Genomic DNA, 26,505 nt, shown 5'->3' with positions numbered 1-26,505 from the left:
GATGGTTTGAATATTAACCCTTCCATTCTGAGCCAAGGCCTGTACTTGAATCTTTTTTTAAAACGAATTATTAATTTTCTCCCCCGCTCCTCTAATCTTCATGCTGGGGTCCAGTTTTAGGGGCTCTGAATGTCCTCTCATACCTCGCCCATCAGGCCTTTCTACATATGTGAGCCTAGACGTTGAAAGATAGGTTCTAATATCCCCCCTCTCCGCCCTGGTAGTGGGCAGGAGCAGCACACCCTGGGAGTACTAGGATTTCCTATCCCAAGCCGTTAATATGGCTTGGGGGACAGGGTGGGACTGGCCCGCTCCCTGGCAGGATCTAGCGCCAATGGAAGGGGCAAGAAGATGAAGCACAGCTGTGTGTGTGGGGCCTCAGGTTGATACCTTCTGGCTGCTGATGGGGATTACTTCTCAACATCCCGGGGATTGAGTTAAAAATGGTAGAAGGCCATCCCACCTGCCCTCTTTTAGTCTGCACCCAGCACCCCCACAGAGTCTGTGGTCGGCAGGCCAGTCAGCCATGTTTCACTGGGTACCGCTGTTATCTCTGCTGTAATGTAGGGAAACACGGCAGGCAATGTGTGTACAGCAAGATCCCACAAACAACAATGAGATTTAAATGATCTCAGATTCTTATTTGTTAAGAACCTTAAGCGGGGCAAAGAGAGAGAATGAGAATAGACTGGCGGCCAACATAAAAGGGAATCTAAAAGTCTTTTATAGTCATATAAAAAGTAAACAGGTAGTAAGGGGAGGGGCGGGGGCGATTGGGGACCAAAAAGGAGATCTACGCATGGAGGCAGAGGGGATGGCTGAGGTACTAAATGAGTACTTTACATCTGTCTTTACCAAGGAAGAAGATGCTGCCAAAGTCTCAGTAAAAGAAGAGGTAGTTGAGATACTGGATGGGATAAAAATTGATAAACGGGAGGTACTAGAAAGGATGGCTGTACTTAAAGTAGATAAGTCACCCAGTCCGGTTGGGATGCATCCTAGGTTGCTGAAGGAAGTAAGGTGGAAGTTGCGGAGGTACTGGCCATAATCTTCCAAACATCCTTAGATACGGGGGTGGTGCCAGAGGACTGGAGAATTGCAAATGTTACTCCCTTGTTCAAAAAAGGGTGTAAGGATAAACCCAGCAACTACAGGCCAGTCAGTTTAACCTCGGTGGTGGGAAACTTTTAGAAACAATATCGGGATAGAATTAACGGTCACTTGGACAAGTGTGGATTAATTAAGGAAAGCCAGCACGGATATTTTAAAGGCAAATCGTGTTTAACTAACTTGATTAAGTTTTTTGACGAGGCAACAGAAAGGATTTAGGAGGGCAATGCAGTTGATGTTCTGTATATGGACTTCCAAAAGGTGTTTGATAAAGTACCACATAATAGGCTTGTCATCAAAGTTGAAGCCCATGAAATAAAAGGGGGCAGTGGCAGGGATACAAAATTGGCTAAGTAACAGGAAACAGAGTGGTGAACGGTTGTTTATCGGACTGGAGGGAGGTATAAAGTGGTGTTCTCCAGGGGTCGGTACTAGGACCACTGCTTTTCTTGATATATATTAATGACTTGGACTTGGGTGTACAGGGCATAATTTCCAAATTTGCAGATGACACAAAACTTGGAAGTGTAGTGAACAGTGAGGAGGACAGGAGATGATAGATAGACAGAACAGTGAGGAGGATAGACTTCAAGAGGACATAGAAAGGCTGGTGGAATGGGCGGACACGTGGCAAATGAAATTTAACGCAGGGTAGTGCAAAGTGATACATTTTGGTAGGAAGAACGAGGAGAGGCAATATAAACTAAAGGGTACAATTCTAAAGGGAGTGCAGGAACAGAGGGATCTGGGGGTATATGTGCACAAATCGTTGAAGGTGACAGGGCAGGTTGGAGAAACCGGTTAAAAAAGCTTACGGGATCCTGGGCTTTATAAATAGAGGCATAGAGTACAAAAACAAGGAAGTTATGATGAACTTTTAAAAAACACTGGTTCAGCCACAACTGGAGTATTTTGTGTCCAATTCTGGGCACCGCACTTTAGGAAGGATGTGAAGGCCTTAGAGAGGATGCAGAAGAGATTTACTAGAATGATTCCTCGGATGAAGGACTTCAGTTACATGGATAGACTGGAGAAGCTGGGGTTGTTCTCCTTAGAGCAGAGAAGGTTAGGAGGAGATTGGATAGAGGTATTCAAAATCATGAAGGGTCTAGGCAGAGTAGATAGAGAGAAACTGTTTCCATTGGCGGAACGGTCAAGAACCAGAGGACATAGATTTAAGGTGATTGGCAAAAGAACCAAAGGTGACATGAGGAAAAACTTCTTTTTTACACAGCGAATGGTTATGATCTGGAATACACTGCCTGAGTGGATGGTGGAGACAGATTCAATTGTGGCTTTCAAAAGGGAATTGGATAAATACTTGAAGGGAAAAAAATTTCAGGGCTATGGGGATAGGGCGGGGGAATGGGACTAGCTGGATTGCTCTTGCGGAGAGCTGGCACGGACTCGATGGGCCGAATGGCCTCTTTCCCTGCTGTAACCATTCTATGTAACCATTTCTATGTTGTGAGAAACACCAAATGGCAGTAGGTTGTGGGGGCAACGAAGGGGATTGGATCAGTGCCAAGGGAGGACTCTGAGCTTTTCAAGAAAGAGCAAAGCAGGAGACTGATTAACCCCCGAGGTGACAGTCACCATTTCTGATTTCCAAGCCACGCCAAGATCTGTGACAAATTGTACTGTGCATCAGTCCTGATCCTAAAATAGACCACTGGCAGAAAATGACGTCAGGAGTCCATCAGCAGAATTTATATACGAGGACTGTTTTTTGTTTGCTCGACCAGACGTCTGAATTGATTGAAGTAAGTGCTGGTGCATTACCTCCGTGCTTTATTTATAGCGTTTCAAAGGTAAAGTACTTATTGAAAATCTTGACATGAAAATAATATCACCTGTCTGTGATGCACAGAGTGACCCGATTGTTCGAGATGGCAGAGGAACACCAATAGATTCAAGGCTTATTGATGAGGTCACCTGGATTCAACCCTAACCAGCTAAAGTAATGTAATTCCAATACAAGATGATAGGTGTAGACTGGTAGTGGGTTGAGTCAGACGTTAGGACAGCTTCAGTCAGTAATGACCTTATTATCTTTTATCAGATCAAAGTCTTGGAATATTCAGTCTAGCCTGTAAAGGGAGATTGTTCTCAAACAAGAACAACAACAACTTGCATTCACACGGCATCTTTAACGTAGTAGAAACGTCCCAAGGCGCTTCACAGGACCGTTATCAGACAAAAATTTGGCAACGAGTCAGTTAAAGAGTTATTAGGACAGGTGACCAAAAGCTTGGTCAAAGAGGTAGGTTTTAAGGAGCGACTTTAAGGATGAGAGAGAGGTGGAGAGGCGGAGAGGTTTAGAGATGGAATTCCAGAGCTTAGGGCCTAGGCGGCTGAACGGTGGAGCGATAAAAATCGGGGATGCGGAAGGGGCCAGAATTGGAGGAGCGCAGAGATCTCGGAGGGTTGTAGGGCTGGAGGAGGTTACAGAGATAGGGAGGGGCGAGGCCATAGAGGGATATGAACACAAGGAATTCTTCAACATTTAAATCGAGATCTAAAAAACTCTAGCACAGTGCCGGGGTATTCAGAGAAACACACAGCACAGAAGGAGGCCATTTGGCACATCGTGCCTATGCTGGCTCTTTGAAAGGGTTATTACAATTAGTCCCACATTCCCACTTTTTCACCACAACCCTGCAAATTTTTCCTTTTCAAGTATTTATCCAATTCTCTTTCGAAAGTTACTATTGAATCTGCTTCCACCGCCCTTTCAGGCAGTGCATTCCAGATCATAACAACTCACTGCGTTGTTGTTCTCCTCATCTCCCCCCTGGTTCTTTTGACAATTACTTAAATCTGTGTCCTCTGGTTACTGATTCTCCTGCCAGTGGAAGCAATTTCTCCCTATCTCCTCTATCAAAACCCCTCATAATTTTGAACACTTCTAGTAAATCTCTCCTTAACCTTCTCTGCTCTAAGGAGAACAATCCCAGCTTCTCCAGTCTCTCCACATAACTGAAGTCCCTCATCCATTCCAGTAAATCTCCTCTGCACCCTCTCCAAGGCCTTGACATCCTTCCTAAAGTGTGGTGTCCAGAATTGGACACAATACTCCAGCTGAAGCCTAACCAGTGTTTTATAAAGGCTTACCATAACTTCCTTGCTTTTGAACTCTATGCCTCTGTTTATAAAGCCCAGGATTCCATATGTTTTTTTTAACAGCTTTATCAACTTGTCCAGCCACCTTCAGAGATTTGTGTATGTGCACCCCCAGGTCTCACTGTTCCTGCACCCCCTTTCAAAATTGTACCAGTTGTTTTATATTGCCTCTTCTCATTCTTATAAGAACATAAGAAAATAAGAAATAGGAGCAGGAGTAGGTCACACGGCCCCTCGAGCCTGCTCCGCCATTCAATCAGATCATGGCTGATCTTCGACCTCAACTCCACTTTCCTGCCCAATCCCTATATTCCTTGATTCCCCTAGAGTCCAAAAATCTATCCCTCTCAGCCTTGACTATATTCAATGACTCAGCATCCACAGCCCCCAGGGGTAAAGAATTCCATAGATTCACAACCCTCTGAGTGAAGAAATTCCTTGTCATCTCAGTCTTAAATGGCCGACCTCTTATCCTGAGACTATGCCCCCTAGTTCTAGACTCTCCAGCCAGGGGAAACAACCTCTCAGCATCTACCCTGTCAAGCCCCCTCAGAATCTTGTATGTTTCAATGAGATCACTTCTTATTCTTCTAAACTCCAGAGAGTATAGGCCCATTCTACTCAACCTCTCCTCATAGGACAACCCTCTCATCCCAGGAATTAATCTAGTGAACCTTTGTTGTACCACCTCTAAGGCAAGTATATCCTTCCTTAGATAAGGAGACCAAAACTGTATGCAGTACTCTAGGTGAGGTCTCACAAAAGCCCTGTACAATTATAATAAGACTTCCCTACTCTTGTACTCCAACCTCATTGTAATAAAGGCCAACATGCCATTTGCTTTCCTAACTGCCAGCTGTACCGCATGCTAACTTTTTGCGTTTCTTGTACGAGGGCACCCAAGTCCCTCTGAACACCAACATTTAATTCTTTCTCACCATTTAAAAAATATTCTGTTTTCCTATTCTTCCCACCAAAGTGAATAACCTCACATTTCCCCACATTATACTCCATCGGCCACCTTCTTGCCCACTCACTTAACCTGTCTATATCCCTTCGCAGACTCTTTGGGCTCGATTTTCAAATGATGGCAGGATGGCAGCGGGGAGGGGTCAATGGGCGCGTGGGTACCCCGACTAATAAAATCATAAAGTTTCCCACGCGATCGCGAGTTAATTGGTGGCCCTTAACGTGGCTTCCGGGTTTGCCGTCCGAAAGCTGCGCAGCGGGCGGACTGCGCACCCGCATGACAGGCTGTCAGCTGGAGCAACTCTATTTAAAGGGCCATTGCTCCGGTGGCTTTTGCTGCAGCAAACACCAAGAACACACAATATGGAGCAGCACAGGGGAAAGGCTGCTCCAAGGATCAATGATGCCTCACTGCAGGCAGCTACTGGCCGGGGTGAGGAGGAGGAGGGAAGTGTTTTACCCCACGGATGGAATGAAGTGCCCTGCCTCTGCCACCAAGAAGGCCTGGCTCGAGGTGGCAGAGGAGGTCACCTGCAACAGCAACATCTCCCGCACCTGGTCCAGTGCAGGAAGCATTTCAATGACCTAACTAGGTCAGCAAAAGTGAGCACTCTTATTGATTCTCCTGCATTCCGTGTTCCACATCACCGCATCCCTCCAACTCATTCTGCACTGCCAAGACTACTCCATCACATCACTCCTCACACCCACTTAAGGCTCGTCCTCAACTTACCTGCACTTCTTCAGCACTTCTTCACCTCCCCATTAGTCACCCCACCCACTACCATTCACCCCAATCCTCATCCAATGTGATGTCTCTGTATTGTACTTACCCTCTGATGTATCTCTTTCACGGTCAGCCTCACCCAAAGCAATGCATTCATCGGTTGGCCACTTCACCATCACTCACTCAAGCGTCTATACTTTCTCCCCTTCCAGGAGAAGAGAGTGCAAAATTCACACGCGAGGGCGAGGATTGGAGGGGGGCCACAACATATAGTGGTCCTCACAGGTGCTTAGGAGGAGGCGCTGCAGATCAGCCGCACCCTCGAGTGCCTGTCCATTGGGGACGGCGAGACTGGCACCACACAAACATCCGGTGACACAACTTTAACATTCATCACACACAACATGAATTGATGTTAACAATGATTGGCATGTTGAACACCTCAGTATGTTCATCGCAACATGACACATCTGTGATGATGCTTAATATTGCCTTCTGTTCTCATACAGGCCATTCAACGACCGTAGTGACGGCAGAGGGTGATTCCTCAGAGGAGCCCCAAGCCTCTGAGGGCGCACTGTAACATCTTTGCAAGCCATCCACCAGCGTAGATACTCACACCTTGGTGGGTCCTGTAGTCAGTTGGGTTGGCACCTGGTGAGTCACCACTCACAAGTGGGCATGAGCAGATACTAGTGGCAGGGGCAGCTGCGGAGAGTCCGTGTCTGTGGGCGCACTCCTCTCCAGGCTCTGCTCAGCTGGACGCAGATGCTGAACCTCGGGGGCTGTCCTTTAAAAGGAGAATGATCGAGGGACAGCAGCACATTTGCGAGGTACGAGAACAGGTGCCACGCGCACTCTCCACAATAGTGCAGAGGATGGAGGAGTCCGACTTCTGCATTGGTGGAATGGTGGCACAGGTACAGGAGGGAATGTCTGCGATGGAGAGAAGGCTAGCCTCCATTGAGCTTCAAGCACAGCTCACAAATGAGTCCATTCAGGCCCTGACAAAGGCCGTTCGGACTTGGGGTGAACAACATTCTGCCGCCTTAAACAGGCTGACAGATACTTTAGAAGTGGCCTTATAAGGCATCACGCATGTCCTCCAAACTGTCGTCCAGCAGGATGGTAGGAGTGATGTGGGCCTGGCCCAGGAGAGGAATGATGGTGAAAGGGGACATGGAAGTGGGGACGCCACTCAAAGTGCTCCCATGTGTCACCCGTTGCCCCCCTCTCAACCAGTACCCGCAATGCTGCCTCCTCTCCAGGTGGCCGAGTCTGCCGCTGCACGGGTGCAGGTGGAGCAGTCTTTGGAGGGGCCCTCACAGGCTCCAAACCCCAGAGGGCGTAGGCTGAAAGCATCTCAGCAGTCAGGGCATGAACATGAGCAACCTGCCACTACCTCTGCTGCAGCCACAGGGGATGCACCACGTAGAAGCGGTAGGAAGAGAAAGGCGAAGGTTTTGTGATCACGAAGGGTCTGCACAAGGGGGTCTGACAGACTGTCATGTTTTCCATTTATATTTGTTTTTTGTTATATTCACATTAAATGTTATCATTCTCACCACTACTGCCATGTCTTGCCCATTCTTGACTGCCTTTTGTGATAGGGCCCTTCCATGAGGTTCACCATGAACGGCGACACTTGATGCCACCCATTGGGTCACTTTACAGTGGGTGTATGTGTAGTTGCAGGACTGTTTTGTGCAGGGAGGGGGGAAGGGGGCTGGTATTGGCGCTGGTCTTTCCAGGTGGTCTGAAGACTGGACTCTTCACACTTTCTGATGTTAGGAGAACCGTTCACATATGAGTGACTCCCTGGCCTCACGAGCAGCCAGGTGAGACGCTGCTCAGGCCATGGGTTCGTCCTCCTCCTCCTCCCCCTCCTCCTCAGCGTGGGTGGCAGATGTGGATGGGGCCTCCTCAAGCGGCACCCCTCTCTGTTGTGCCATGTTGTGCAGGACACAACACACGACTATAATGCGTCCCACTCTGTCTGGTGCGTATTGAAGTGCTCCCCCAGAACGATCAAGGCTCCTAGATCGCATCTTGAGCAGCCGTATAACATGCTCAATTATAGACCTGGTGGCAATGTGGCTGTCATTGTATCAACTCTGTTACTCGGTGATGGGGTTCCTCAGAGGTGTCATGAGCCACGTGTGCAGGGGGTATCCCTTGTTCTCGAGGAGCCAGCCCTTAAGGGTGTTCGGTGCGTGGAAGAGGCCCGGGGTGTTGGATTCCCTCGGAATGAAGGAATCGTGGCAGCTGCCAGGGAATCTGGTGCACACGTGAAGGAATCTTTTGCCGTGGTCACAAACGAGGTGAGCGTTGATGGAGTGATACCCCTTTCTGTTGATGAACAGTCCCAGCTCGTATGGAGGTGTTCGGATTGCTGTATGGGTGCAATCGATTGCACCCTGCACCCGTGGGAAGCAGAGTGGAATCCCACTGCCCTCTCCATCTGGCTGAGGTCGTCCATGGGGAAGTTGACGTACTGCGAAACAAGCCGTCGGTGACCTGCCTTATGCACTTGTGTGCAGACGACTGAGAGACCCCGGTGATGTCCCGGGTGGTACCCTGGAATGATCCGGAAGAGAAGAAGTTGAGGGCGGTGGTGACTTTGACAGCGATGGGTAATGAGATGCCGCTCGGCCCATCTGGGAGCAGCTCAGCATGAAGGAGGCTGCAGATGTCTGCGACCACCTGGCAACTCGCTCTGAGCCTCCATATGCACTGCTCCTCAGAGAGGTCCAGGAAGCTGAGCCTCGGTCTGTAGACCCTCTGGCGAGGGTAGTGCCCCCTGTGATGGCGCTCCCTCTGTTGTTGCCCTCTGTGCTCTTGTGCAGGTGCCTGTGGCGCAGCACTGTGTTGTGGAGCTACAAGTGGTGGAAGTGCACGCCGTGCCTGGTGAGGATGGTGATGTTCCTCGTCCTCAGATGTAGTGATGAATGCAGCCACGGTGTCCCCCATCCTGATGGTGTCAGTTTGAGGGGGTCCAAAAAGTTGGTAAATATGTGTAAACACAACAATTCTGAGTGGAAACTAAGAATTTTCAGTGTAAACACAAAGATCTCCCAGCCAAAAGTTTGTCTGAGAGAACTGAGTGCCCTGCTGCAATAACTTTTATCCCTATCTGTCAAACAGGCATTCCAATGTCCAATGGAAACACGCTGAGGCCGAATGAAAATCGGTCCCCTGCCTCAATCACCATGAAATTAACTACTTCAAATACTTAAACTATCTAAATAACTGTGTTAACTATCATCCCACTGGCTTTAATTGCCAGCGGGACTTCCACATTCGTGAGGTGCCCCCGCTCCCAAACATGTCTGTGGGGAACCCGGAAGTCGACAGGTTGGAGCCTGCTTCCTCACCCGCTCGGGATTTCCCCAATTTTTGGAGGCCCCCTGCCCCCAGCGCTCCCATACTTCAGCTTGAAAATCGAGCCCTCTGTGTCCTCCTCACAGCTTACTTTCCCACCTAGCTTTGTATCATCAGCAAACTTGGATACATTATACTCGGTCTCTTCATCTAAGTCATTAATATAGATTGTAAATAGCTGAGGCCCAAGCACTGATCCTTGCAGCACCCCACTAGTTACAGCCTGCCAACCTGAAAATCACCCGGTTATTCCCGGTTGACCAATCCTCTATCCATGCTAATATATTACCCCCAACCCCATGAGCCCTTACCTTGTGTAGCAACCTTTTATGTGGCACCTTATCAAATGCCTTTTGAAAATCCAAATATACTGCATCCACTGGTTCCCCTTTATCTACCCTGCCTGTTACATCCTCAAAAAACTCTAATAAATTTGTCAAACACGATTTCCCTTTCATAAAACCACATTGACTCTACCTAATCATATTATGATTTTCTAAGTGCCCTGTTACCACTTCCTTAATAATGGATTCCAGGATTTTCCCGATGACTGATGTCAGGATTCTTCCTCTCAAAATGCATGACTTCACACTTTGTACATGGTCAAAGTGGGAATGCTTTGTATAATGCATCCAGGACTGTATGTTTCTAGTCCCAGGAAAGAAGCATTTGCTTGATTTAGCTCAGGGAAAGAATAGGTTAAAACGACATTATAATTTAAAAGAGAAGCATTTGATAAAACTAAGGTTAACAATACTGGAGAAAATCATAAGGAATGTAGAAAGTGTCGTGGGGAGCTGAAAAGGGAGATTAGAAGACCTAAAAGAGAATATGAGAAAAAGGTCAGCAGATAATATAAAGAGAAATAGTGAGAGCTTTCATAAGTATATAAAGAGTAAAAGAATAATTAAAAGAAGGGTAAGAGTGCTCAGAAATGACGGGAGAAATCTGGTTGTTAGGGATATTAAATAAAAATTTTGTGTTGGTTTTTACAAATGATGATAGAAGTGAGAATGTGGGTAGAAGGAGATATGGAACAATTGATAAATCTAGCTGTAGAAAAATAATTTGTTCAGAAAGAAATAGCAGACTGTAACGACTGGGTCCTGTTGGCACGGACCGTAGGCTATTGGAGGAGATCAGGGAGCAGATGGTGGAGGCTCCTCTCTGTGAAGCACATTGGGAGATCAATCAGTGATAAATGTGATAGGTTAATGTTGATGAGTTATCGAATTAACTCATCGATCCACAGACCCTGAGGAGACACTAATAAACGAATACAAAAGTAAATGCTTGAAAGGACGTAGATGGAAAGCAGATGTGTCCAGGGGTTTGAGTCCTTTAATAACAACATGCCCAGTTGAAACTTTTAATTAAGACCAGGTAGGGTGAGGTCCCATAGAATGACACGTAAGATCCAAAACAGAAACAGGTGGTTTGGCTCCACCAGTCTGTGTTGGTGTTTATCCTCCACATGAGGAGCATGTGCCCGCCTGTTCCCATATCCCTTCATTTCTCTTTCCTTCAACCACCAATCCAACCTACTCGGCAATGTTGACATGGTCTCTGCTACAATCACTAACTCTGCTGGTACATTCCACAGCCTCACGCCCCTCTGTGTAAAAATGTTTCTCCTGCTCTCTGTCTTAAATCTCTTACATTTAACCTTGTATCTACAGAGCTAAGTTGATCTCTGGCACATGAATTTTACTGGCGCTGGTGAAGATTTATTGATTAAGAGGGGAAAAATAGAGTATGAGAGTAAACTTGCAAGGAACATAAAAGTGGACTGTAAAAGCTTCTACAAGTATGTAAAAAGAAAAAGATTAGTGAAGACAAATGTAGGTCACTTACAGTCAGAAACGGGAGAATTTATAATGGGGAACAGGGAAATGGCAGAGCAATTAAACAAATACTTTGGTTCTGTCTTCACGGAAGAGGACACAGATAACTTCCCAGAAATGCGAGGGAACCAAGGAGAAGGAGGAGGAGGAATTAAAGGAAATTAGTATTAGTAAAAAAATAGTGCTGGAGAAATTAATGGGACTGAAAGCCGATAAATCCCCAGGCCCTGATAATCTGCATCCCAGAGTACTAAAAGAGGTAGCCATGGAAATAGTGGATGCATTAGCTGTCATCTTCCAAAATTCTATAGATTATGGAACGGTTCCTGCAGATTGGAGGGTGGCAAATGTAACCCCACTATTTAAAAAAGGAGGGAGAGAAAAAACAGGGAACTACAGACCGGTTAGCCTAACATCAGTAGTAGGGAAAATGTTAGAGTCTATTATAAAGGATGTGATAACAGGATATTTAGAAAATATCAACGGGATTAGACAAAGTCAACATGGATTTATGAAAGGGAAATCGTGTTTGACAAACCTACAGGAGTTTTATGAGGATGTAACTGGTAGAACAGATAAGGGAGAACCAATGGATGTGGTTTATTTGGATTTTCAGAAGGCCTTTGATAAAGTCCCACATAAGAGGTTAGTGTGCAAAATTAAAGCACATGGGATTGGGGGTAATATACTGGCATGGATTGAAAATTGGTTAACAGACAAGAAAGAGAGAGTAGGAATAAACTGATCTTTTTCGGGGTGGCAGGCAGTAGACTAGTGGGGTACCGCAGGGATCAGTGCTTGGGCCCCAGCTATTCACAATATATATCAATGATTTGGATGAGGGAACCAAATGTAATATTTCCAAGTTTGCTGACGACACAAAACTAGGTGGGTTTGTGAGTTGTGAGGAGGATGCAAAGAGGCTTCAAGGCGATTCAAACAAGTTGAGTGAGTGGGCAAATACATGGCAGATGCAGTATAACGTGGATAAATGTGAGGTTATCCACTTCGGAAGGAAAAACAGAAAGGCAGAGTATTATTTAAATGTGATAGATTGGGAAATGTTGATGTACAAAGGGACCTGGGTGTCCTTGTACACCAGTCACTGAAAGCAAACACGTAGGTGCAGCAAGCAGTTAGGAAGGCAAATGGTATTTTGGCCTTCATTGCAAGAGGATTTGAGTACAGGAGCAAGGATGTCTTACTGCAGTTATACCAGGGCCTTGGTCAGACCACACCTGGAGTATTGTGTGCAGTTTTGGTCTCCTTACCTAAGAAAGGATATACTTGCCATATAGGGAGTACAGTGAAGGTTCACCAGACTGATTCCTGGGATGGCTGGACTGTATGAGGAGAGAATGGGTCAACTCGGCCTGTATTCACTCGAGTTTAGAAGAATGAGAGGGGATCTCATTGAAACATATAAAATTCTGACAGGGCTAGACAGACTGGATGCAGGGAGGATATTTCCCCTGGCTTGGGGGGGGTCCAGAACGAGGGATCACAGTCTCAGGATACGGTGTAGGACATTTAGGACTGAGATGAGGAGAAATTTCTTCGCTCAGAGGGTGGTGAACCTGTGGAATTCTCTACCACAGAAGGCTGTGGAGGCCAAGTCACTGAATATATTTAAGAAGGAGCTAGATAGATTTCTAGACACAAAAGGCATCAAGGGGAATGGGGAGAGAGCGGGAATATGGTATTGTGATAGAGGAACAGCCATGATCATATTGAATGGCGGAGCAGGCTCGAAGGGCTGAATGGCCTATTCCTGCTCCTATTTTCTATGTTTCTATGTGTTGCTGGCTATTTCAGAATATGGGCAGAGTGTTTGCAGAATGTTTAAAGAATTCTGTAAGCTGCTGGAAGTGTGTAGCCCGAGTAGAGAACTGTGATGGTGAGTGATGTTTAATCTTACTTAAATTTGACTTATGTTCCCTCGAGTTTAGAAGGTTGAGGGGTGATCTAATCAAGGTGTTTGATTGGATAAAGGGATTCTATTGGGTAAATAGAGGGAAACAGTTTTCTCTGGTGGGGAAATCCAAAACAAGGGGACATAATCTTAAAATTAGAGCCAGGCCATTCAGGAAGGAAATCAGGAAGCACTTCTTCACATAAAGGGTAATGGAAAGCTGGAACTTTCTCCCCCAAAAGGCTGTGGATGCTGGGGGTCAATTGAAATTTTCAAGATTGAGATTGCTAGATTTTTATTGGGTAAGGGTATCAAGAGATATGGAGCAAAGGCTGGTAAATGGGGTTGAGGTGCAGATCAGCCATGATCTGATTGAATGGCAGAGCAGGCTCGAGGGGCTGAATGGCCTCCTCCAGTTCCTATGTTTCTATGGAAGCATAGGAGAAAAATGAGTGAGGTCATTTGTAGGGCACTGACAATCATTATGAGGGAGTCAATGGACACTGGTAAGGTACTATTGGTTGGAAATAGGCTAATATGGCACCCAAGGGTGACAAAACAGACACAGGCAACTACAAGCCTATTGGTCCATGTTAAATAATGGAATTGATTGACTTGAAGATTATCTGAATAAGAGTAACCTACCTTCAGATGGGAAAGATCCCGTCTGACCAATGTACTTAATTTCTTTGAGAACCTGTCGACCCAATTGGGCTGTAGTAAAACCCTACGATGTTACATCGAGTCTACAGCACAGAAACAGGCCATTCGGCCCAACAGGTCTATGCCAGCGTTTATGCTCCACACAAGCCTCCTCCCACTGATGTTATGTACTTAGACTTCCAAAAGGAATTTGATAAAGTTCCATAGGAGAGGTTTCTAGTTAAGCTCAATGCTGTGGGGATTCAGGGCAAAACATGGGAATGGATGAAGGGTAGAAAACAATTGTCTCAAAACCAGCCTTCCCAAAATTTAACAGTCTAATGCTCCTTTTACTCATTGCCTTCTCTTTCTGTACCCTGACTCCCATGACCCAGTGAGGCCTGATCTCCACCCAATTCCCTCAATAATGCCCCCACTGTGGGTCACTAGGTCAGGTACAGCCTCATTACTAGTCCCCTCTATAACATGCTACTCCATCCAATAGCCCCTTATCACACCCAGAGGCTCTCCTTACTCCTAGCACTACCTAAACTACATTCAGTATCAGGGGAATTCGAATGCCCCAGCATTAAAACATTCCCTGTCCTGGATGCTCCCCCATAAAATAGTTGATCAGCGTCAGCTGTGGTACCTTTTTCTGTTTTTATCTTTTACTATCTGCACCCGTTAAAGGACATCACTGAGGGGGTGCAGAACATTTTGAGGGGGGAAGGGGAAGGGGAACAGCCAGAAGTCGTGGTCCATGGGGGAACCAATGATATAGGAAGAAAAAAGGTCAAGGTCCTGCAGTCAGAGTTTCAGGAACTAGGGAGGAAGTTATAAAGCAGGACCTCAAAAGGTAGTAATCTCTGGATTACCCCCAATGCCACATGCTAGTGAGTATAGGAATAGTCGGATAAGACAGGTTAACGCGTGGCTGGAGAAATGGTGCAGGAGGGAGGGTTTCAGATTCCTGGGGCATTGGGACCAGTTCTGGGGCAGGAGGGATCTGTTCAGGATGGACGGGTTGCACCTCAACAGTGCTAGGATCAATGTCCTCACGGGGAGGTTAACTAGTGCTGTGGGGGAGGGTTTATACTAATTTGGCAGGGGGATGGGAACCGGGATGAAACATTAGAGAGGAAAACTGGAAGAGGGAAAATTTCAGTGAGTTAAAAAGGAATCTTGCTCAGGTGGATTGGAATCAAAAATTGGCAGGCAAAACAGGAATTGAACAATGGGAGGCCTTCGAGGAGGAGTTGGATCAGGTACAGAGTCAACACATCCTTACGAGGGGGAAAGGAAGGGCATTCAAAGCTAGAGCTCCCTGAATGACTAAAGATATAGAGATTAAAATGAAACAGAAAAAGGAGGCTTATGACGAATGTAAGGTTCATAATACAGTAGAGAGCCAGGCTGAATACAGAAAGTACAGAGGAGATCTAAAAAAGAGAATAAGAGGGGCAAAGAGAGAGTATGAGAATAGATAAGCAGCTAACATAAAAAGCAACCCAAAAATCTTTTATAAACATAGAAATAGTAAAAGGGTAGTTAAAGGAAGTGTGGGACCAATTAGGGACAAAAAAGGAGATCTTCTTGTGGAGGCAGAAGGCATGGCTGAATGAATACTTCGCATCGGTCTAGAGAAGAGAATGCTGTCATTGTCACAGTAAAGGAGGAGGTAGTAGCGATATTGGATAGGATAAAAATAGATAAAGAGGAGGTCCTTAAAAGATTGGCAGTACTCAAAGTAGAAAAGTCACCCGGTCCAGATGGGATGCATCCTCGGTTACTGAGGGAAGTAAGGGTGGAAATAGCAGAGGCTCTGGCCACAATCTTCCAATCCTCCTTAGATATGGGGACGGTGCCAGAGGACTGGAGGATTGCAAATGTTACACCCTGTTCAAAAAAGGGGAGAGGGATAAACCCGGTAATTACAGGCCAGTCAGCCTAACGTCGGTGGTGGGAAAAATTTCAGAGACGATAATCCGGGACAAAATAAATTGGCACTTGGAAAAGTGTGGGCTAATAAATGAAAGCACAGATTTGTTAAAGGAAAATCGTGTTTGACTAACTTGATTGAGTTCTTTGATGAAGTAACGGAGAGGGTTGATGAGGGTAGTGCGGTTGATGTTGTGTATATGGACTTTCAAAAGACATTTGATAAAGTACCACATAATAGACTTGTTAGCAAAATTAAAGCCCATGGGATTAAAGGGACAGTGGCAGCATGGATACAAAATTGGCTAAGGGACAGAAAGCAGAGAGTAGTGGTGAATGGTTATTTTTCAGACTGGAGGGAAGTACACAGTGGTATTCCCCAGAACTACTGCTCTTTTTTATATATATTAATGACCTAGACTTGGGCATAGAGGATTTAATTTCGAAGTTTGCAGATTTGACACGAAACTCGGAAATGTAGTAAACAATGTGGAGGACATAGACAGACTGGTGAAAGGGGCAGGAAAAAGGCAGATGAAATTTAATGCAGAGAAGTGTGAAGTGATACATTTTGGTAGGAAGAATGAGGAGAGGCAATATAAACTAAATGGTACAGTTTTAAAGGGGATGCTGGAACAGAGAGACCTGGGGGTGCACGTACACAAATCTTTGAAGGTGGCAGGACAAGTTGAGAATGCTGTTAAAAAAGCATATGGGATCCTGAGCTTTATTAATAGAGGCATAGAGTACAAAAGCAAGGAAGTTATGCTAAACCTTTATAAAACACTGGCTAGGCCTCAACTGGAACATTGTGTTGAATTCTGGACATCACACTTTAGGAAGGATGTGAAGGCCTTAGAGAGGGTGCAGAAAAGATTTACTAGAATGGATGATGGACTTCAGCAGACTAATGTCTGCACCCTTTGCAGCCTGCATCCTTTAATGTCTGCACCCTTAACTGTCTGCACCCTTTACTGTCTGCACTCTTTGCTGTCTGCACCCATTAATGTCTGCACCCTTAACTGTCTGCACCCTTTACTGTCTGCACTCTTTGCTGTCTGCACCCTTAACTGTCTGCACCCTTTGCTGTCTGCACCCATTAATGTCTGCGCCCTTTACTGTCTGCACCCTTTGCTGTCTACAACCTTTACTGTCTTCACCCTTTACTGTCTGAGTCCTTTGCTGTCTTCACCCTTCACTGTCTTCACCCTTTACTGTCTTCACCCTTTACTGTCTGCACTCTTTGCTGTCTTCACCCTTTACTGTCTTCACCCTTTACTGTCTTCACCCTTCACTGTCTTCACCCTTTGCTGTCTGTAACCTTTACTGTCTTTACCCTTTACTGACTTCACCCTTTGCTGACTGCAACCTTTACAGTCTTCATCCTTTGATGTCTGCACTCTTTACTACCTTCAGCCATTATTGTCTTCACCCTTTACTGTCTTCACCCTTTGCCGTCTGTCACCTTTACTGCCTTCACCCTTTACTGCCTTCACCCTTTACTCTCTGCACCCTTTACTGTCTGCATGCTTTACTGTCTTCACCCTTTACTGTCTGCACCCTTTACTGTCTGCACCCTTTATTGTCTGCACCCTTTATTGTCTGCATGTTTTACTGTCTTCACCCTTTACTGTCTGCACCCTTTACTGCCTTCACCCTTTACTGTCTGCACCCTTTACTGTCTTCACCCTTTACTGTCTGTACCCTTTACTGTCTGCACCCTTTACTGTCTGCACCCTTTATTGTCTGCATGCTTTACTGTCTTCACCCTTTACTGTCTGCACCCTTTACTGACTTCACCCTTTACTGTCTGCACCCTTTACTGCCTTCAGCCTTTACTGTCTGCACCCTTTACTGTCTGCATCCTTTATTGTCTGCATGCTTTACTGTCTTCACCCTTTACTGTCTGCACCCTTTACTGTCTGCACCCTTTACTGTCTGCACCCTTTACTGTCTGCACCCTTTATTGTCTGCATGCTTTACTGTCTGCACCCTTTACTGCCTTCACCCTTTACTCTCTGCACCCTTTATTGTCTGCATGCTTTACTGTTTTCACCCTTTACTGTCTTCACCCTTTAGTGTCTTCACCCTTTGCTGTCTGCATGCTTTACTGTCTTCACCTTTTACTGTCTTCACCCTTTACTGTCTTCACCTTTTACTGTCTTCACCCTTTACTGTCTTCACCCTTTACTGTCTGCACCCTTTACTGTCTGCACCCTTTACTGCCTTCACCCTTTACTCTCTGCACCCTTTATTGTCTGCATGCTTTACTGTTTTCACCCTTTACTGTCTTCACCCTTTAGTGTCTTCACCCTTTGCTGTCTGCATGCTTTACTGTCTTCACCTTTTACTGTCTTCACCCTTTACTGTCTGCAGCCATTACTGTCTTCACCTTTTACTGTCTTCACCCTTTACTGTCTTCACCTTTTACTGTCTTCACCCTTTAGTGTCTTCACCCTTTGCTGTCTGCATGCTTTACTGTCTTCACCTTTTACTGTCTTCACCCTTTACTGTCTGCAGCCATTACTGTCTTCACCTTTTACTGTCTTCACCCTTTACTGTCTTCACCTTTTACTGTCTTCACCCTTTACTGTCTTCACCTTTTACTGTCTTCACCTTTTACGATCTGCACTTTTTACTGTCTTCACCCTTTACTGTCTGCACTCTTTATTGTCTGCAGCCTTTACCGTCTGCACCCTTTACTGTCTGCATCCTTTGCTATATTCACCTTTTACTGTCTGCACCCTTTGCTGTTTGCACCCTTTGCTGTCTACATCATTTACTGTCTGGCCCCTTTGCCACCTTGCACTGGGCACCACCCCATCTGTCTCTCCACTCTCCTGTTCTGCAGCAAAAATCCTTTTTTGGGGGAAGGTAACATTTTCTTTCTCAGTTTAAGAATCGACCCAAAGTGTGTGAATCTTGCCAGGAGCTTGGTGTGCCAAGTGATAGCGATCAATAACGCTAGCCAATTAAGATCAATCTTCATTAACATCGTGATCTTTACTGATTCACTTTTCCTGTCTAATCTGTCAGACACAATGAAGAGCCTTGTAAGAAGCGTAGCTGGAGAACAGTATATGCTGATGAAGGCCAGTGTTTCTCAAGATATAAAACAACTTTACATATCACTGCTGTTGATGAAGGGAAGCACAGATGACCGAGCTACCTCACAGTGTTGATTTTCATTAAAAGAGATATTTGTAGCTTTACTGTAGTTTATGTCACGCGGAGCATGGGAAAAGAGAATTGTCAAAGTTGGTGGTAATCAAGTAACCAATATTCATCGGCGTGTCTTGGTAGTGAGTTCTGGGGTTAAGGGATATGGTGAGAAGGTGGGTAGGTGGGGTTGAGGATATGGTGAGGAAGTGGGTAGGTGGGGTTGAGAGATATGGTGAGAAGGTGGGTAGGTGAGATTGAGGGATATGGTGAGAAGGTGGGTAGGTGGGATTGAGGGATATGGGGAAAAGGTGGGTAGGTGGGGTTGAGGGATATGGTGAGAAGGTGGGTAGGTGGGATTGAGGGATATGGTGAGAAGGTGGGTAGGTGGGATTGAGGGATATGGTGAGAAGGTGGGTAGGTGGGATTGAGGGATATGGGGAAAAGGTGGGTAGGTGGGGTTGAGGGATATGGTGAGAAGGTGGGTAGGTGGGGTTGAGGGATATGGTGAGAAGATGGGTAGGTGGGATTGAGGGATATGGTGAGAAGGTGGGTAGGTGGGATTGAGGGATATGGTGAGAAGGTGGGTAGGTGGGATTGAGGGATATGGGGAAAAGGTGGGTAGGTGGGGTTGAGGGATATGGTGAGAAGGTGGGTAGGTGGGGTTGAGGGATATGGTGAGAAGGTGGGTAGGTGGGGTTGAGGGATATGGTGAGAAGGTGGGTAGGTGGGATTGAGGGATATGGTGAGAAGGTGGGTAGGTGAGATTGAGGGATATAGTGAGGTGGGTAGGTGGGAGTGAGGGATATGGTGAGAAGGTGGGTAGGTGGGATTGAGGGATATGGTGAGAAGGTGGGTAGGTGGGGTTGAGGGATATGGTGAGAAGGTGGGTAGGTGAGATTGAGGGATATGGTGAGGTGGGTAGGTGGGATTGAGGATATGGTGAGAAGGTGGGTAGGTGAGATTGAGGGATATGGTGAGGTGGGTAGGTGGGATTGAGGATATGGTGAGAAGGTGGGTAGGTGGGATTGAGGATATGGTGAGAAGGTGGGTAGGTGGGATTGAGGGATACGGTGAGAAGGTGGGTCGGGATTGAGGGATATGTTGAGAAGGTGGGTAGGTGGGATTGAGGGATATGGTGAGAAGGTGGGCAGGAAGGGTCGATCTATCAGAGTGAATGAGCTTGCTGGACCTAATGATTTTCCCTTATTCCTAAGAATACATTTAGATAAAGCCCTCCCTTGGGGCCGACACTGCCTCCACCTATTACTGGGGTGATGTAAGCCCATTTATAAGCATACAACATTGATGTTACTTTGCGAGCACAAAAGAAGCAGTGAATCAGATTGAGCCGTCAGTCCTCAGATTTTACTGTCGAGCTAAAATCTGCTGCATGATTAGAATGCCCATGTCTTCACAAGCCAACTCTGGTCAGCGTGATCAAGCTCTCATTATTGAGCTGGTAATTCCACTGAAGCCTCCGTTCAATTCCTCTCACCAAACCTGTCTCATTTGTTTCCCTATTTTTGGAGCCTCGGACAGCAAAATTATCCCCTTTAACGATTTGCAAAGAATTATGATCTGGACTCTGCGAACTGTTTTTGTCTGGCTCTGTTAAATGACAAGACAATGCTACCGGAGCCTATTTATAGTTAGCGGAGCCCATTTTAGAGCAGGACTGTCGTCAATCAACATACTCAGATTGTAAGGGACACAGCAGCTTTGACAGTGACTGACTTAACATAAAGACTACAAAAGAGGAAGGCATGTCACTGTGAGTGCAACCACTCCAAATGAGGTCAGGCTGGTGGAGTATATATGGAGATTTATCGCATTAAACAGACACTAATCAGCCCACCGAATGGAAAGGCTTCATGTGGTAAGATATGACATGGGCCAACATTTTATCTTCCATTCCTCCTTCCAATACTGTGGTGATCTCACATTCGAGACCTTGCCTTGCGATTCCATTTGTTAGTCAGAAGTAGACATTTTCAGACTCTTGTCATTGACAGGCTGCTAATTAACTGCACTTGGGTTATTTTTACACTAGCGTAGGAGTAACCTTGAGTGAGGATTCCTACTGGACAGGTACCTGACAGAACTGAGTGTCCCAGCACTGATTGGGGGTAATTTTGACTTTGAGTGATACTGTAAAACAGCTGATAGTGAATCGGCCGCCTGCTTTACATCTCTCCCCATTTTTATTTCGATTGAAGTTAACGGATGTAAAAATGGGGAGAGATGTAAAACGGACTGCCGATTTGCTATCACCCAATTTATTCTATCGCACAAAGTTAAAATTATCTCCACTGGACTGGGGTTGACAATTGTAAACAATTTTACAACACCAAGTTATAGTCCAGCAATTTTATTTGAAATTCACAAGCTTTCGGAGGCTTCCTCCTTCCTCAGGTGAATGTGGAAAATGAGGAAGGAGGAAGCCTCCGAAAGCTTGTGAATTTCAAATAAAATTGCTGGACTATAACTTGGTGTTGTAAAATTGTTTACAATTGTATAACAGGACTGACTTTCCCAGCACTGACTGTAACTGTGTAGCAGTAATTATATAGCAGTAAGTGTATAGCAGTATTATATAGCAGTAATTATATAGCAGTAAGTGTATTGAAGTAATTAAATAGAAGTAATTATACAACAGAAACTGTATAGCAATAATTGTATATCAATAACTGTATAGCAGTAATTATATAGCAGTAGATGTATAGCAGTAATTATATGGTAGTAATTGTAAAGCAGTAACTATAGCGATAACTGTATAGCAGTAATTATATAGCAGTAGCTGTGTAGCAGTAATTATATAGCAGTAGCTGTGTAGCAGTAATTATATAGAAGTAATTATACAACAGCAACTGTATAGCAATAACTTTATATCAGTAACTATAGCAGTAATTATATAGCAGTAACTGTATAGCAGTAATTATGTGGGAGTAACTGTATAGCAGTATTTATATAGCTGTAGCTGTATAGCAGTAATTATATAGCAGTAACTGTATAGCAGTATTTATATAGCAGTAGCTGTGTAGCAGTAACTGCATTGCAGTAAGTATATAGCATTAGATGTATAGCAGTAATTATATGGCAGTAATTGTAAAGCAGTAACTATAGTGATAACTGTATAATAGTAATTATATAGCAGTAGCTGTGTAGCAGTAATTATATAGCAGTAGCTGTGTAGCAGTAATTATATAGAAGTAATTATACAACAGCAACTGTATAGCAATAACTTTATATCAGTAACTATAGCAGTAATTATATAGCAGTAACTGTATAGCAGTAATTATGTGGGAGTAACTGTATAGCAGTATTTATATAGCTGTAGCTGTATAGCAGTAATTATATAGCAGTAACTGTATAGCAGTATTTATATAGCAGTAGCTGTGTAGCAGTAACTGCATAGCAGTAAGTATATAGCAGTAGATGTATAGCAGTAATTATATGGCAGTAATTGTAAAGCAGTAACTATAGTGATAACTGTATAATAGTAATTATATAGCAGTAGCTGTGTAGCAGTAATTATATAGCAGTAGCTGAGTAGCAGTAATTATATAGAAGTAATTATACAACAGCAACTGTATAGCAATAACTTTATATCAGTAATTGTATAGCAGTAATTATATAGCAGTAACTGTATAGCAGTATTTCTATCGCAGTAGCTGTGTAGCAGTAATTATATCGAAGTAATTATACAACAGCAACTGTACAGCAGTAATTATATAGCAGTAACTGTATAGCAGTAACTATATAGCAGTAATTATATAGCAATAACTGTATAGCAGTATTTATATAGCAGTAGCTGTATAGCAGTAATTATATAGCAGTAGCTGCATAGCAGTAACTGTATAGCAGTAATTGTATAGCAGTAAGTAATCGCAGTAACTGCATAGCAGTAACCTTATAGCAGTAATTATATAGCAGCAGTTATATAGCAGTAACTATAGCAGTAGCTGTATAGCTGCCTGTATAGCAGTAATTATGTAGCAGTAACTGCATAGCAGTGATTATATAGCAGTAATTAAATAGCAGTAACTGTATAGCAGCAATGGTATAGCAGTAACTGTATAGAAAAGCAACTGTATTGCATTAAATGTGTAGCAGTAAAGGTATAACAGTAACTGTATAGCAGTAAATTTATAGCATGAGAGATTGAGTAGAATGGGCCTGTACACTCTGGAGTTTAGAAGAATGAGAGGTGAACTCATTGAAACATGCAAGGATCTGAGGGAGCTTGACAGGGTAGATGCTGAGAGATTGTTTCCCCTGGCTGGAGAGTCTAGAATGAGAAGACATAGGGCCCGATATTACCATGGTGACGGGTTCGCGGCGGGGGGTCGATTGGGCGCGTGGGTAACGCGCCCGGTGAAATCAGTCTGCTCCGCGCGCAATCGCAAACTGATTGGATCCACTTACCTGTTGTTCCGGGTTCCCCGCTGCTGCTAAGCTGCGCGGCGGGCGGACTGCGCATGCACAGTGAGCTCTGTCAGCTGGAGGAGCTCTATTTAAAGGGGCAGTCCTCCACCGACTGATGCTGCAAGAAATAGGAAAAAGTACAGCATGGAGCAGCCCAGGGGGAAGGCTGCTCCCAGTTTAATGATGCCTCACTCCAGCTCTTATTGGATGGGTTGAGGAGGAGGGGGAGGACAGAGATCTTCCCCCTGGCGGGCGGGAGGAAGCGGCCTGCCTCTGCCAACAAGAAGGTCTGGCTCGAGGTGGCAGAGGAGGTCATCTGCACCACCAACATATCGCCCACCTGCATACAGTGCAGGAGGCGCTGCAATGACCTAAGTAGGTCAGCCAAAGTGAGTACACTTACTCATTCCCCTACACTCCGTCTGCCACATCACCGCCCCCACCCCACATCTCCTTCTGCACTGCCAGCACTACTCTGTCACATCACCCCTCATACCCACTCAAAGCTCATCCTCATCTTACCTGCACTTACTCACCTCGCCAGTACTCATCCCGCCACTACCACTCAACCCAATCCTCATACAATCTCATGGCTCTATCTCATATTCACGCTCTCATGCATCTCTTTCACAGTCAGCCTCACTCAACCTACCACTACCTGTGCTGCAGCCACAGGGCATGCATCACATATGTGCAGTAGGCAGCGTAATGCAAACCTGTCGTGAGCATGAAGGGGATGCATAAGGGTGTTTGAGGGTTTGTCATGGTTTTTACTTATATTTAATTTCTGATCAACTCACATTACATATTATATTGGCACCACTACTGTCACGTCTTTGCGAATCTTGTCTGGTTTGTGCAATAATGGCCTTTCCTGAGGATCACAATGAAGACCCACATCTGATGCCACCCATTGTGTCACTGCAGAGTGAGTGTAGGTGTATTTGCAGGGCTCTTTTGTGCAGACGACTGAGAGACGTCGGCGATGTCCCCGGTGGCACCCTGGAAGGATGCGGAGGAGAAGTTGTTGAGGGCAGTGGTGACTTTGACAGCGACAGGTAAGAAGATGGTGCTCGGGCCAGCCGGGAGCAGCTCGGCATGAAGGAGGCTGCAGATGTCCACGACTACATGTCGAGTGACTCTGAGCCTCCGTGTGCACTGCTGCTCAGAGAGGTCCAGGAAGCTGAGCCTCGGTCTGTGGACCCTGTGGCGAGGGTAGTGCCCTCTGCGACGCATCTCTCTCTGCAATTGCCCTCCCTCCTGCTGTGCAGGTGGATGTGTCACAGCACTGTGTTGTGGAGCTCCACGTGTCAGAGGTGGCCGGCGAGGCTGGTGATGCTGTTCGCCCTCCGAGGAGGTCATGACTGCAGCTACGGCGGCCCCCATCCGGAAGATGTACATCTGAGGGGGTCCACAAGGTAGGTACATGTGTCTGGACACCTGGGTAAGTGTGCAAGTTGGTGAATTTTGTTGTTAGGAGGAGGGTGGTGGAGGCCAAACTTTATCCAAAGTGACAGAGTGGCCTCCTGCAATGAGTGAGGGTCTCCCCCCCACCTGTCAAATGGACCTTTGCAGCTGCCACAGGCTGATGGCTGCAACATGCCCATTTGAACTGGGAGTGTTTACCCCAATACGGGAAACAGTCCCAGTTGTTTGCAAAATCCCAACCTTCCTAAAATATCACGTTAATCAGGTCTCTAAACGACCTGAAATACCTAGATAAATACCTTAAGTGGCTCTCCGTTGGCTTTAATTGCCGGCGGGAGTCCCACATGTGGGGGCTGCGCGTGCACGTCAGCGCGTCAGTGGGGAACACGGAAATGGGGCGGGTTGGAGCCGGGCTCCCGGCCCGCCCCGGGAATCCCTGATTTTCGTAGCCCCCCACCGCCAGGAACGCACCCGATCGCGGGTGCTAAAATCAAGCCCTATAGTCACAGGATAAGGGGTCGGCCATTTAAGAATGAGATGAGGAGGAATTTCTTCACTCAGAGGGTTGTGAATCTTTGGAATTCTCTACCCCAGAGGGCAGTGGATGCTCAGTTGTTGAGTACATTCAAGGCTGAGATCAATCGATTTTTGGACTCTAGGGGAATCAAGGGATATGGGGATCGAGCAGGAAAGTGGAGTTGAAGTCGAAGATCAGCCATAATCTGATTGAATGGTGGAGCAGGCTCGAGGGGCCGTATGGCCTACTCCTGCTCCTATTTCTTATATTCTTATGTACAGCAGTAACCGTATAGCTGTGACTGTATATCAGTAATTGTACAGCAGTAATTAAATAGCAGTAACCGTATAGCATTAACTGTATAGCAGTAACTATATTCCATTAAATGTATAGCAGTAACTATATTACATTAAATGTATAGCAGTAATTATATAGCAGTAACTGCATAGCAGTAATTATATAGCAGTAACTGCCTAGCAGTAACTATGGTTTCATCTGCTAATATCAGTAAAGGCTATTTTTATCCTCAATCTCAGCTGTAACCTTGGTGAATTCTGTGCCGTTAGAAACTTTTGCTGAGATATGCTCAGTCTATTGGCAATCATATGGTTCATTCACTTCACCTAGACTGTGTCACGGGTGTGGACATTACCCCTTAGGGCAGTTTCTTGTTAAAAGATCATTTTCATAATTGCAAAGCCTTAGATTGCGATGATTCAATTTTCATTCTGTTGAAAAATTAATAATTAAACAGCAGTTATAAAGCAGTGGTTATAAATATTTCAAAATGGTAATTGTTATCTGTGATCTTCAGTAGGTGCTGAGACATCTCCATCTTGATATTTTTCTTGCAAAACCAGCTGCAGTTACACTCAGGAGACTCTTGAATGACACAGGCTGGGCATTTAAAACATTACTAACAATGCCTGCTTTGAAGTTTACATTTCCCTCTATCTGAATTTCTGTGCTCATTAAGGTGAGGGGAGTTGCTGCTCCGGAAATAATCAATTTACGACTTTTCTGCTCCCACCTCAGGTACAGCACGGGTTAGATACAGAGTAAAGCTCCCTCTAAACTGTCCCATCAAACACTCCCAGGGCAGGTACAGCACGGGTTAGATAGAGTAAAGCTCCCTCTAAACTGTCCCATCATACACTCCCAGGGCAGGTACAGCACGGGTTAGATACAGAGTAAAGCTCCCTCTAAACTGTCCCATCAAACACTCCCAGGGCAGGTACAGCATGGGTTAGATACAGAGTAAAGCTCCCTCTACACTGTCCCATCAAACACTCCCAGGGCAGGTACAGCATGGGTTAGATACAGA

The sequence above is a fragment of the Heptranchias perlo genome, chromosome 10 (assembly GCF_035084215.1).
Source record: "Heptranchias perlo isolate sHepPer1 chromosome 10, sHepPer1.hap1, whole genome shotgun sequence".
Lineage (NCBI taxonomy): Eukaryota > Metazoa > Chordata > Chondrichthyes > Hexanchiformes > Hexanchidae > Heptranchias > Heptranchias perlo.
This window is presented reverse-complemented; position numbering follows the sequence as displayed.